Genomic DNA, 13,328 nt, shown 5'->3' on the forward strand with positions numbered 1-13,328 from the left:
ATGAATGATGGAGTGAAAGCAGTCTAGGATTCTTCAGTTTAACATTTGAAGAATTAGCATTTTAAAAAAAGAATTGGAGAGAGAAGGGTAGAAAGAAAAATTGTAATATATATTAAGACACACACGACCAGGTCTCTGCTGACGTAAAACAGTGTAGTTCCCATGACTTAAGTAGCATGATGCGGATTGGCAGCAGCTAAGGCTCTGTCTCAGATTGTCTGGCTGCTGAAGAGTGTTGGATTCTTAGAATGTTGACCAGTGTGTTGACTGACAATTTTCTGCATATATATGAGTATGCAGATTTTTCTAATTTTTTTCTTTTTTAACTTTCTAAGAGTCTGACAGAAGTTTTCCATTAGAGGTGCTATACTAAAGAGAGATATGAAAAGACTCTAGCCATGATCTCCTTATGGCGTTCTTCCAGTCAGTGGGTTAAAAAGTGGTTTGTTACTCTCTCACCATGACATTCTTTAAAACTGGTAATTTTTATAAACATGTTGGGTATGTCTACACTAGCAAGTACATTCCAAAGTGTGGTCGAAAGACGGCTGTCTTTTGAAATAACCTGCATAGCGTCTACACACCCCCCACGAACATTCGACAGTAACTTCGAAAGATGGGAGCCATTCTGTCGAAGTTGGCCCTCTGTGCTTGTAGTGGGAAAAGCACGCCCTTTCGAAAGACTATTTTGAAAGAGAGTAGGTGGAGATGCTCCACGGCCTGCTCTTTCAAAAGGAGGAGTCTTCCATGGTGGCAATCCGCTGGCAGGTGGCGGCACCATTCACAGCACAAGCAGAGCTCTGTGGCTCCAGCATCTGGCTGTGTTTAAGGAGGCAGGCTCCCACAAAGCCCCAGGCAGGAAGCTGAGAGCGTGAAGGCAGCAGGGAGCCCATGCTGTTGCAGAGCCCTACGCTAGCTGTGATGCCCCAGGCACAACACCAGCTCAATGGCCAGCAACCTGGACCCCTGCCCACGCCAGAGTTCCCCCAAGCACACTGAGGAGTCCTCTCAGGAGGGGAGCCAGGCCCTGAAGCAACGGGCCCCCTCATGGCCCAAGGCTGAGCTGCAGGACCTCCTTGCCCACTGGGAAGACAAGGAGGCCCTGCACCAGATGGGGATCTGGCACTGGAACATGGCGGCGTTCAAGCACCTTGCCAAGGGTCTCACCGGCTGTAGTCGCCCTATCTGCACCCAAGTCCAGGTGAGGTCCAAAGACAGGAAGCTCTGCCAGGGCTTTTTCAGGGCCCAGCCCATGGCCAGGCAGGCGGGTGCAGTGCCTACCAGCTGCCTCTACTTCAAAGAACTGGACCACCCATGAAACCCCCGGCCATGGTCCTCGATACAGCAGACCCTGGAACTGAGCCAGAGCCCAAGACGGGGACTGAGGGGGAGGACTACACAGGACCAGCAGCTGGTACCAGGCCCCCATGGAGGCTCCAGACCATGATTAATGATGACAGCTCAAGCCACTCCCATACCTGCCCCTCCCACTTCCACCCCACTGTCCCCTGTGCCCCCGTCACTCACCTGTCCCCCGTCTTCTCCCCTCCGACCTCTCTCCTGCCCTGACCCTCCATTTCCCCCCCACAGCAGCCCCCTCCCACAGCCCAAGCCGGGGCCTCTACACCCCTTCACATAGTTCCGCCCAACCCCCTGTTAGCTGTTCCCCATCCTGCCTGCAGAGAGTTCCCTCCAGCCTTCCATTAGCTGTTTCCCCTCCTGCCTGTAAATAGTTCCCTCACTCATGGAGAGGCAGACAGTTGAGTTCAGTGAAAAGTTTATTGTTTGGGTTTACCCTGTGTTCCCTGTGCATGTGTAGTGGTGGTGGCAGGGGTGAGAAGGATGGTGGTGGGGTGTGTGTGTGTGTGTGTGTGTTTGTGTGTGTGTGTATGTGTGTGCAGGGTGGGGGGGGTCACTGTGGCCCCTGCTCGAAGGCCTGGGACAGGGCCTCCCGTACCTGCACCCTGTCCTGCTGGGGCTGGGAACACAGGGCAGCAGGGGGCTGTTTGTACCTGCGCCCCGCCTCGGCGTCCCACACCTGCATGAAAGGCTCATGCTTTGCCTCCACCAGGTTGTGTAGGGTACAGCAGGCCCTGACCACTGCTGGGACGTTGGGGAGGCCCACCTCCAGCCTGGTGTGCAGGCATCTAAAGCGCCCCTTCAAACATCTGAATGCCCTCTCAACCGTATTGCGGGCCTGGTTCAGCTGCTCATTAAAAACGTCCTGGCTAGGCTGTGTGTGCCATGTGTATGGCCTCATCAGCCAGGCCTGCAAGGTGGCATTCTGGTGTCCCCACCGGGGAGCTCCTGTCGGGGGATGAAGGTCCCCTCGGCCATGCGGACTCCCAGCCCCAAGTTCCTGAACACCCTGGCATCATGGGTGCGGCTGGAACAGCCCACACAGATGTCCTGGAAGCGACTGTTGTTGCCAATGAGCACCTGCAGGACCATGGAGTGGTAAGCCCTTGCAGTTTACATAGACCCCCACAGCTGCACTCTGGGGTCCAGATGGCGATGTGTGTGCTGTCCAGGGCCCTGAAGCAGTTCAGGAAGCCCAACTCCTTGAAGCCCCAGATGGCATTGTCCATGTCCCTGATGCATACCAGCTGCCTCAGGAGCACCTTGTTGATGGCCTGGATGACCTGCAGGGCACAGGGGGGCATCCTCATGAGTGTGGGTTGGGGTGCAGCGTGCCTTCCCCTCCCCGCCCCTTGTCCTTTGCATGCCTGCCCATCGCCATTCCCATCCCCATCCCCATCCCCACCCTGTCCCTGGTGGGGGCTACCCCCCAATTCCTGATGATGCTCCTTGTCAGGGTGCCCCCCACCCCCTGCATGTGGTCTAGGTGTGACCTGGGCACAGCTTACCTCATTGAAGATGGCCCCAACAGTGGCCCTGCCCACACCAAACTGGTGGCCGATGGATCGGTGGCTATCCACGTTGGCCAGCCTCCAGAGGGTGATGGCCACCCTTTTCTGCATGGGGACCATCGGTCATCATGGTGCTGGAGGGCTGGGGTGAGCCAGTGGCACAGCTCCTGGAATGTCCCTTGGTCATCCTGAAGGCCAGGCCAGGCTTGGGGGGGAGGGGCTTTAAAGGGACAGCAGATGGTGATCCTGGAAGGGCCGGTCTGCCATGTGACCCTGGCTGTGGTGCCTCCTGCTCTTGTTCTTCCGAAAGAGAGCCCTGAGATGTGTGGACAATCTCTTTCAAAAGTGCAGTGGGGGACTTTCAAAAGGACGGGTTGAACCTTCGATCCCCACTTGCCTGTGTGGATGCTCCATTTCGAAAGGCCATCTTTCAACGTTCAGTTCAAATGCCATCCTTTCAAAATGGAGCTGTAGCATAGACACAGCCATTGTGAAGGGGGACACTCACCAGCAGGGCTGCCTAAGGGTCAGGGTGTGTCTCCTTGTCTTCCACCTGACCATTTCCTTTTCTCACTGGAGCTCTACTGCGGGTGGGGAGTCTGTCCTTTCAGCAGTTCAGCTAGGGAACACATTCAAGTTCACTCCTTCTGGGGTACATATGAGGAGCTCAATACTGTGGAAATCTTCAGAGGTCAGCAGGGGCTTCAAGGCTTCCCCTTGGGTCAGGATCTTGGGGCTGGGACCCTTGAACCTATAGGATCACCCCCAAGTTAAGTTACTACAAAGAGACAGACTGCTGTCATTCTCCCATCAAGAGGGCCTGGTAGGGAAGTGTGGGCCCACCCTCTCCACCCAGCTCCTTTCCAGGGCCTTAGGTTGCTACGCAGCTGCCTCTGCAGGATGCCTACTACCTGTTCCCTCTCTTCCCACAGGGTACAGTAAAGAACTAGACCACAAATTAAATCTTCTGACCTTTGAAAGTCACCAGTCCCTCCTTTGCAGGTTAGGTATCTGCAAGCTTCATGGAGCTCTGGTTATGCTTGTTCTCAGGACTTCCAAGTGCAGTGCAGTGCAGTGCAGTTTCCCTGCCTGCCCCTGAGTGACTCTGCTTCTCTTTTTTATCTCTCTCTCCAGCTTGTGTGGGCTTTGAAGGTGTGGTAGGACATGGGCACCTGGGCCCAGAGCAGCTTCTTAACTCCACCTTCTTCAGTGTGGTGTTTGTATATACCATTGCACATTCGTACAATGTTTTATATGATGTTAAAGTGAAAATACCCTCTCCTTAGATACCTTTTCTCCAGTATCCAGTAACCTGACGATTTATCATAACAGGCTTTGGAGTTGCAGCTTTGACAATTATTTATGTTCTCATTGCCATAAGTCCTAACTGCATTACTATGGAGAGAAATTAAACATTTTTCACATTTTCTTTGTGTAACACTGACAGACCCAGGTTGCTGGCACCAAGGACTGAACCTGCAATCATAGGGTCTAAAGTCTGGCCTTCACCTCATGGTAGAGCCCAGGGCTTTAGCAGCTATGATTGCAGGTTTTATCCCTGCTGCTGGCATCCTGGCTCTGTTGGTGTTACAACTGGTGCACTGGCTGGGAAGAACTGCTGGAAGGGCTCAGGATGTACTTCCTGGGAAGCATGTAGTACCCAGAGGTACTGAGACCTCATACTAGGGTGAGTGAAGTCTCTGCTCTACAGCCTTGGATGAGAGTAAGCTGGCTTTTAGCTCATGCAGTGGAGTGCAGGGCTTTAGACCCTAAAAGGGCAGGTTCAACCCCTGGTGCTGGCAATCTGGGTCTGTCAGTCTTATACCTGCATGATCTTACTGGATATTCCAGAGAGAATAAGCCCTTGTTAAACATATGAGGTGGTCTCACACCAGAAGCTAGTTAGTACAATTTGCTGACCATTCCACTGAAACGTGTTATGTTTGTTAAATAACCTTACCTTTTCATCCCATTCCCTGTCATCCTTGTGGCATTTCAAAAGCCGACTCCATTGGTGGCCCATTCAAATGTAGGCATCCCTGCTCAGAATAGCTAGAGTTGCAGTCCCTTGACAGTCCTGTTGTAAATGGAAAACCAAATGAGCTCATTTCTGAAGAGGTAAGAAATTGAGACTATAAAACCAAATCTCCATTTTCAGGCTTCAATCCAAAGTGGGGCTGTAAAACACACTGTATGCCCCTTCAGACATCCTGTCCCCTTTGCCAAAAGACCAGGGTTCTAAGGCATCAGAATCTTCTGGATACAATTTAATATCATATTGTGCTGTCTTCTCTTGAATAACAGCTCTCTGGCAAGGTGCAGTTTAATCAGTTATATATATATCTCTCAGATTCCCACAACATCCCCTGACTGAAGCTTAAACTTGATAACATTAACAAGTGGAAATTAATTCATTTCTAATTAAAACAGAAACAATAAATATCCCTCCACGTGGGTTTCTTCATACTAATTAAGACACAGAGTCCAAATATATATAGCCAATCAAATAGAACAGAGTAAACCATCTTTGTGCCCCAAACAAAATTAAGGTAGACATACCCACAAACACCATTAAGACTAGCAAAAAATGCCTCAAAAATTCCCCCCAAGTGGATGTCAGATGCCTGACATACATTCAGAATTGCTTTCTGTTCATAGTTCTTACCTTTCATCTCTCAAAAGCTCCCTGGTGGTGCCTCTTGTACAATTCTTAGGTGGTTCTACATGCTTTGGTTTCTTAAATATAAAGCACATTATCATTCTGCATTTCAGAGGGAAACTATCCAATCACTGACACTTACCTGGTGGCCTTCTAGGACATCAGGTAAATCAGTTCCAGGAATGGGTATTTGCAGGCTAGCACACTGAAAACAAACAGACAAACAAACAAACAAACAAGCAGAACCACAGCCTTTTGGGACATTCGTGCCTGAGCCATCATTTAACTTCTGATTTTACTCTTTCCAAGGAATAATGATTAATTATTATTAATAATAATAATACTTATTTGCATTGTTGTAGCACATAGGAAGCCTGGCCTTAGACCAGAACCACATTTTGCTTGACACTGTCTAACAGAAAAAAAGACAGTGTCTGCCACATACACCTTAAAATCTAAGCTCATGTCTATGTTTTCAATTTGATGAATGTTTTTTGTATCTGTGTTAAGGGTTCTGCCACAACTGTGGAAGTAGTCTGTATAACAACAGCAAAGCTATGCAGTGTTTTCATGTAACTATCAAAAGCAAGGGAGAGTATACGCACTCTGGCACAGCCTTTGCACTGAGTGCAGAGGACATTAGTGTGGTTGTAAAAGCCCATGAGGTAGAGTGCAGTTAGACCAACATGCCAGTAGCCTTTCAGGATTTACTACTTAACCCTTGTACTCCACATGGAGCATAGGTCACCTACAAGTCTCTACCACTTCACTCTGTCTTGGGATAAAACTTCGAGCTGGCTCCAGGAGTACCCCAGTTGTTGTCCTTCAACCTCAGAAGACCTTCTCTATGTTGCCCGAGGTCTTCCTCTTTTGCGTTTTCCTTGCAAGTTTCATGTGAGAGCGTGAAGGACTATGCTAGATGATGGTTTTCTTAGAGTGTGGCCTAGCCATCCCCACTTTCTTCTCTTGATTTCAACATCAATTGGTCCTTGTCCTGCTCTGTTCCAAAGCTCCTCACTTGAAACAAAGTTTTGCCATTTGATGTGAAGGATGTACCTCAAACATCTGTTTATGAATGGCTGTAGCTTTTGATTTGAAGATTTTTTAGTACGCCAGGTCTCGCATCCACACAAGAGCACATTCTTCACGTTTGTGTTGGAGATCCTCAGCTTCATCTTCACAGATGCTATTTGTGAACTCCATATGGGATGGAGATTCTTGAATGCAGCTGTTGCTTTCTCTATCCTAGCACTGATATCCTCATCTATTCTTCCATCTACACCCATAATATTCCCGAAGTAGGTAAACTGCTCCACATCTTCCAGGTCATCCCCTCCCAGTGTGATGGTGTTGTTGTTGTTGTTGTTGGACATGCATTCCTGAGGATAATACTTACAGAAACAGGTGCCATCCACAATACATTTCCCCCTAGCAAGAGAAGACAGTGGTACTCTGTGTAACACCAAATTGTACTTCGCATGTCTGTGGTTTGGCTGGAGCTCCACGGCCTTACTGTGACACAGTGCTAGTTGTGCCCCAACTAAGCATTTGTTGTGATGTGCGCTCATATACCTGTGCTATGCTACTCCTGCATAGATGGAGAAACTAAAGTTACCCTCCCTAGAGATCTATAAGATTCAAAATCTAAATACGGGGTCACAGTGCAGCCACTTGAGGCATGACTGGTGAGTAATCGGGAGCATGACACACAAGTATATGAGCTCCCCAGCAGCTGGAATCATAACTAGGGCCCTACAAAATTCACAATCATTTTGATCAATTTCATCATCCTAGGATTTTAAAAAGTGTAAGTTTCATGATTTCAGATATTTAAATTGTAAATTTCATAGTGGTTATGGGTAGTGTGGTACAGACCCGAAAAGGGGCTATAAGAGTGGGGTCAGGAGGCTATCTTAGAAGAGTTGTGGTTTTGCCACCTTTACTTCTGCACTGCTGCCTTCACAACTGGGCAGTCAGAGGGCATTTTTGACAAACATATTTGAAAGAATTGAAAGGTGCTTGGGTTTCTTCTGTTTTGCTGAAACATGACGATTTTTTAATCAAAAACTGAAAAATGTTTCATTTTGGTTTTCATAAAAACTTTTGGAAAACTTCAAAATCTTTCTCCTTCCAGTTTCTTTTTGTAAATTAAATTCTCTTTCTATCTACAAGTTTAGGGTTTTGTTTTTTTTTTACTATCTTCACCACATTTTTCCAAGACCCTTCTTCTCCAAGGCACCCTTTGAACTTTCACTAGTCTTGTTACTAATTTGATTTGTACTGATTTTCACACAACCACAAGTAAGAGAAGCTACTAATTGGTGCCACATTTGTTAAGAGTATATCCGCATTGCAGCCGGGACCATGACTCCTCCACAGGCAGACTCAAGCTAGTTCTGCTCAAGTTAGCATGTGAAAAATAACAGTGTGGTCATGGTGACATAAACAGCAGCTAGGATGAAGCAGCCAGCAGCTTAGTCAAGTGACTAGCCCAAGCCACCATCCATGCTGTATCATCTACACTATTTTTTGCACAGAGTGCAGCTGACAAGAGTCTGCCTAGGCAGGCTGAGTGGCACAATACCAGCAACAGTGCATATATGTCCTAAGGACTCTGTTCAGATGTGGCAACACTCAGTCTGACCTTATTTTCTCCTGCTGACAGAAGAACTGAAGGGAAGACAATCTATTACTAAATCTTCCCCTCTAGTTGTGGGATCTGAAAACTCACTCCCTAATCCTCTTGTACTCCTACTCAAAGCTTGAAGCTTTGCTCTTGCTTTGAGCCCCCTGCATTGCCAGGGCACCCCTGCTACCACCACAGCAGTCCAGCAGCTGCTTTGTAAAGACTATCTTCTGCCCACTTTCTCCCTGCTGCTCAGACAACAAGTTGAACAACTGATTTTAATAAGCCTTTGGGTAAAGGTAAAATGTCATGATGACATTAAGCAACAATGTGGTTCAGCAGTCACTGCTGGGATGCCCTGACATTCAGTTCCATTTGATGATAACCATTCAGCTGCATGCATGTACTCCCCCCATATGCTGCAGTTTCTCCATACAGGTAGCCAGCTGACTCCAAGGGAGCCCCCCCAAAATCACAAAATTAGATAAGGATTGAAAGCACCAGGCCAGGTTTATTTGTCATCTGAAACAGTCTCCAGCTACTCAGATCAGCTGTCTACAGTTCTGCTAGTACATACATACCCCTGACAATGGACTCAGCTCAGTCAGTGGGAAGTTCCACTGCCCCCTTTGTTGGACAAAGACAGTCCCTCCAAGACACATCTTTTACACACATACAGACAAGTTACACATCACTCCTGATGTATCAGGGTACCACTCTCTGGTATTACCTAGATACCACCCATTACCTTGCATCTGGTGGAGTGATGAAAAACATCTCTGTCCATCATACTGTCATTTTAGACCCTGTCCTGAACCCAGGTCAATATGTCCCTGTTATCTGTGGGGAGCGTGTTGATCTGAAGGTGCTTCTTAATGAGGTATCATTATTAACCCTCTGGAACATGCTTCCAGCCACTGCCTAGTAGCAATTAGTGTTTTCTAGCCTGTGTCTAGTACCAATTACTGTTTAATGCTACCAAGCCTGTTGATGCAAAGTGCTGTGACTGGGGGTCTGCCTCTTGCTCAAAGCTTAACTTTGCTTTGTATTTGCAAAGTCTTGACCATTGCTGGCCAGGCTTCATATCAGGCCTGTGGCTTATGTTTTAGGCCCTACACAGGCAACAAGTGGTAAATGTGTATTGAAAGAAATGCACTTGGGCCTTTAGGCCTGCCAGTTGGACTTTTAAGAAATACCTACTGTATATACAATGCACCTCATGCAGCTATAAGACATTCTTTCTTCCTATTAATGAGTAAACAGAAGCAGGAAGGAAACATCAAGAGATGACAGATGTCTTGAGGCTTTATTAACATAAAAAAGATCTGAATATGATAGACATCTGTACCAGAAGCCTGTTTTCTATTGATATGTGTTCAACATCATTCAACATATTTAAATACATATAACATACATAGTCCTTCAGTGAACACATAGAAGGGTTTTTATGTTTGCATGGTTTCGTCAACAGTGTTTTTATATCCATAGGAATGGAAATTTCTAGCTCCCAAGATGAAATCTCCATTCTTTAGAAAGGGAAAAATGAAAGGGCTTTTAATTCTGATGTGAGATGCTTGCTTTTTTGTTCATTTTGTCTGTGTGGATCCATGCTTGCATGGTGGGGTAATTTGTGAGTGAAACAGTTCTTTCTTGAGTATTTTATAAAGGAGAGTCAATCATTCCAGTATGCGATGATTTGGAAGAGGAGCAAAGGGGAGGTCATGCGCAAGGAAGGTTGTATTTCAAGACTTGCAACTGACTGGAATTGGACTGTGGGAAAACAGCATCACATTCACAGAGACCATGAACTTGGCCTTATAGAGCAGCTAAGTGCTCCCTGTGCCTGCGGCATCTTCTCTCTGGGAGCCACCACCTAGAAAATAAATCCTGTAATGAAAGCCGATTACCTCATAACATATTCCTAGAAGGGACTGAGCCATCTAATTTCTCTTGCTTACAAAGTGCCATGAGGTTACCATAGTTCAGGCAGCCTCATTAGAAGCAATGTTAAATGTGTAGGGAATGAATAGAGATTAAACAAAAGCACTCTGGATGGCTGTTACACATAATCCATTTGTTAGTATGCTTCCAGTGAACAAAAGGCTGCATTGTTCAAAAGACTGATTTCTGCCTGGGATGGAAGAACCCTTAACCAATATTCCAACATGTTTAAAAGGAATAGGAGGTTTTCTTCATAAAGCTAATAACTCATAATTTTGAAGAAATTAAGATATTAAAATTAAAAAGTTAGGTAAATAAATATCAGATTTCAGCAAAGTGGAATTTAACCGGCTTGGTCCTCAGCACATGGGGGATCCAGGCATTTTCCAGCGTTATAAAGTTAGCATGATTCTTGTGATTTTTTTTATATGCTGCCCCACATGACTCTGGGCCAACTCTGGTGTTCATAGATAGTTTGTTTCAAGTTCATAACATTCTCCATCCATTTACTTCAATTGGCTAGTTTAGTTTATAATTCTTCAAAGTAATGGGTGAGGCAACCTAATTAAGTTTATACATGAAAAATGATTTAAAGTAAAAAGTATAAAAGTCTATTTTAAAAGATTTTGTCTGAAGGTCAAATACTGCAGTGGTGGGCACAGAAACAAGTATCAGAAATGGAACAGAATTGAATAGTACCAAAATTAACTGCACAACCAAAGGACTGATTTTGTACAATAAACAGGATGAAAATAAGCAATACTTCGAGTAATTTTACATGGCAGACATGAGATTCTGCTTAATCTTCCCCCTCTCCTGCATGCACTTTCACAAAAAATATGAGTTTCTCCCCTATGCAATGTGATATTCAGCCCATGCAATCTTTCATCTTTAGAAATAGCTTAAGATAGAGTCATATTCTATCTTGATTTCACCAGAGCTATGCCAGTTTACACCAACTGATGATCTGACCTGCTGTCACTTTCCAGAGGTAAATTGTTATTTAATTGTTTATGATGTTGTTTTGTGGGAACTAGATGCTTTCAGACAACATTGTAAACATGTGCAGGGTTTTACATTGATTACCTCTGAACAAAATAGAATTACACAGGCATCTGAGTTACTAAGAAGATTCTATGTATACAGTACACATTCTTATATAAATAGAAATGTGTTTTACACACCTGATTAGGAAATGGCAGGGGATCACTCTCCAAATAGAACACAGAAACAAATATAATGAGCCAAGGTCTATATTGTGGCTTATTATATAGAGTGTTTTTCCCTCAAACAATTTGAAAGTAGTTTATCAGCTGAATACTCAAAACAGCAGGGATTTCATAGGCATTCATAACACAATGCTTCATTTGCAGCAACATAGTAGCAGTCTTCTGACTAAATCAGAAATGAAATTTGTTGAAGTCCCAAGATGGTGCTACATCTCACTTGGAGCTTAGAGTAAAAGGACAAGACCTTCCCATGCCCAGGCTACCTCCAGGAGGGGAAAAAATGTAATTAAGAGACTTTGAGTGCATGGGGGGGGAAGGAGGGCTCAGAAGGGGAATGAAGCATTGGCAAGCAAAAAGCTGCATTGTACAGCTCAAAATTTGTATTTTATTTTGGACTCACAATAAAAAGGAGCTGCAATGCATGAGCTCATGTATGGGCATGAAGACAAAATTAAGGCAGAGATGCAGTTTTGTGTGCAAAAAGCAAACATGGGACGGTATGTTCCTACAGCACGTGCAGGCTGCCCATACAGACAGGGCACGGTTAAATAGATGGAGGATAACCATGCTGGAGAAGAGGAGGGCAGATCAGGAAGAGAGGAAAATGCTTGGACAATATGAAGTCCAGATTCAGGAGATGTTGAAGCTGGTGATGCAGCAAACAGAGCTCCTGAGGTGCCTGGTACAGGACCACAGAGCCCCACTGCAGCCAATGCTGAACCACACGCCCTCCTCACCATGTTCCCTAATCTCCCCCTATCAACACCCCAGAATTTGGGGAGGGGAGTCAAGGGCAGCCTTACATTCCACTCTCAGGGCTGCTTCTGAGAACAGAAGGCTGATGCTCCCCAACCTGTGATGGCAAAATGTCCTTGCTTACCCTCCCCTGAAGCCCCTGGCATGAACTCCTTTAGTGTCCACTGAATAAAAACAAATAAGCTCATAAAAACAGTGTCTTTTTTGCTTGTGTTGCACCAGGGGATGGCGGGAAAGACAGGTCGGAGGGGGCCCACAGGTATGTGCTGTGCACACTGGTCACTCTGGGGCACGGGGAGAGGGTACTCAGTCCCACCTGGAAGCCCACCCACATGGCCTTCGGCCCCAGTGCACATGCAGGCTCAACATCCTCACTCCCCCTGGCCTCAGAGGGCTGACGTGCAGCACACAGCACCACATGGCTAGGACAACACCACAGGCTGCCTGGCCATGGAAGGACCAGGGGGGCACATAGGGAAGCTCACACTTGTGGTACCCATATGGGGAACCCTGGGATGTGGTACCTGCAGAGCCCCCAGGATGGGAAGGGGAGGGACATTTTGCAGGGGCCAGTGCTCAGGACTAATGGCCCGTTCCTCTCCCTCTTCTGTCTCCACAGTTCCAGCAGCTGACACCCGGATCAGCCCTGTCCTGGGCCCAGGGAACCCAGTCACCAAGGGCAAGGGGGAGCGGCCCACATCCCAACTGGGGATAACATAGGGCTGCCGACGGGACATCCACTGGTGCCACCATAGTGGGGGGGAGTAGGAGGTGGGGGACTCAGCCCACACTGCAGCCCCGCGGGACCTCAAGGGCATACTGCAGGAGTGGCTTGCCTTGGAGCGGCAGGCCTGGGACCAGGTGGCGCCCAACCTGGACACTATCACCCAGACCATGGTCGGCCACCTAGCCTCAGCCACAGCCCCATCATGAGCCACTCCCACATCCGCTCCTCCCACTCCCACCCCACCATCCCGTCAGCTGGCTGCCCTCCTGCCTCCCTCTCTCCAACCTCCCTCTGGCTCTGGTCTCCATCACCCTCCCCACCTCTAGCCTCTGCCCCCCACAGTCCCCCCTTCTCCCACCCCCTGCAGTGGACCCCCACACCATGAGCCTGACCTCACTGACCTGGTCCCAACCCACCTCTTCCCACCCAGCCTCATGCAGTTGGCCTGTGTGTTGCTGGCCAAGGTGACCTAGGAGGAAGCTGTGCCCCTTGCCCCCCACTCTCCCTGTGCCCACCCAGT

At 47.3% G+C, this 13,328-nt stretch overlaps 1 protein-coding gene across 2 annotated transcripts in view; it reads right to left on the bottom strand.

The window, feature by feature from the left end:
• Positions 1–1,771: 1,771 nt before the first annotated feature.
• Positions 1,772–13,328, bottom strand: part of SMPDL3A (sphingomyelin phosphodiesterase acid like 3A) — a 60,398-nt gene continuing 48,841 nt past the window's right edge. Inside the window, exons 9-11 of one of the 2 annotated variants that reach the window (XR_012645055.1) lie at positions 4,831–4,947; positions 2,868–3,621; positions 1,772–2,642 (exon numbers count right to left, since the gene is read on the bottom strand). The gene's annotated coding sequence lies outside the window, so the exon portion shown is untranslated. Of the gene's footprint in view, positions 2,643–2,867; positions 3,622–4,830; positions 4,948–5,535; positions 5,607–13,328 lie in introns of those variants that run through there. The other variant, XR_012645056.1, reaches the window with a different exon arrangement.

This window comes from Carettochelys insculpta, chromosome 3 (assembly GCF_033958435.1).
Source record: "Carettochelys insculpta isolate YL-2023 chromosome 3, ASM3395843v1, whole genome shotgun sequence".
Lineage (NCBI taxonomy): Eukaryota > Metazoa > Chordata > Testudines > Carettochelyidae > Carettochelys > Carettochelys insculpta.